This window comes from Aplysia californica, unplaced genomic scaffold, assembly GCF_000002075.1.
Source record: "Aplysia californica isolate F4 #8 unplaced genomic scaffold, AplCal3.0 scaffold00973, whole genome shotgun sequence".
NCBI classification, from domain to species: domain Eukaryota; kingdom Metazoa; phylum Mollusca; class Gastropoda; order Aplysiida; family Aplysiidae; genus Aplysia; species Aplysia californica.
The window spans coordinates 157159-158400 of record NW_004798243.1 but is presented as its reverse complement, the minus strand read 5'-3'; positions in this window follow the sequence as shown (position 1 = coordinate 158400).

Below are 1242 nucleotides of genomic sequence, written 5' to 3'. Positions count from 1 at the left end.
TGATGCAGAAATGATGTTGAAATGATGTTGAAATGATGTAGAAATGATGTTGAAACGATGTTGAAATGAAGTTGAAACGATGTTGAAATGATGTGGAAACGATGTTGAAATAATGTTATTCTCCGTACCCAAATTGAGCGCTAGACTTCCACTTCAGTTCACTACGACAATGCCGAGGATTATTTTTGTGCCAGGTATTTCGCAGCAGCCCCGACCTCGCCCCGTGTGTTGTCGCTTTGCCAAAAAGGCCGCGGCGAGGTCTCAATGGGCAATACATTAGACTTCATGGCTGACAATTTGACTTTAAGCTCCGCCAGAGGTATTCATTAACATACTATTATTTTCTTTCGTTCGTTCGTACTTTCTTTCCTTTTTTTTCTTACTTTCTTTCCGCTTTAATAGACTGTTCTTTATGTTCTCCACCTCTATGAGACGACGTTATTTTGTAGTTCCTGTTTCTTTAATTAGAAACTTGGATGACAATTATTAAAAATTAAACTTGGTTCCCGATACTAGTAAGCTTTTTAGGAGAGCAACAGTTTGCATTGTTTCTGTGGGTTTTTTTTAGTTGTTCGTTGTGGTTTTTGGGTTGTTGTTTTTTTAAAAACAAATCATTGTTATTGTTTTCTACCTCAAAAGACAGGCTTTTTTACAACGTGGGCCTTGTTAGTTAGTTAGTAGTATAGGCTTTTACGGCGCTCGCAACTGTGTAAGGCCATATGAGCGCGCGAAACACAAGTTGTTTACTTTCGCAAAAGTTCACTGCACGATTGGTTAACTGTAAAGAACCAAGACTTTGAAAAAGAACCAAAACAAAACAAAAAAACTGTCAAACTTTGTTTCCAACACTAGTTACTTACTTCTACTCTCACATTACGTTGTGCTAAGCGAAAAAAAAGTAAGTTTATAATCGATTTTACATCCCAATATGGCGGCTTTTGGTACTTGGAAGTCCTTGAAAAAGTCGATACACAGCGGGGAAAAATCGCCCGAGAACCGCGGCTAGCTATAAATCGTCATGATCGTGTCTGGTTGCGTCGTAATTGTTTCGTGTCTCGATGCACGCTCGCTGGCCGCCATGTGATACCCCTGTATGTGTGTGACCCTCTACGAACCCGCAATAAAAAGGACCCGGTTGTTTAACTCTTTCAGTACGCAAAGGATTCCATAGTTTTGCGCACCCAGCATCGAAGGGTACTTCCTTAAAACGACTGTAATACGAATCAGTCAACTATTAATACT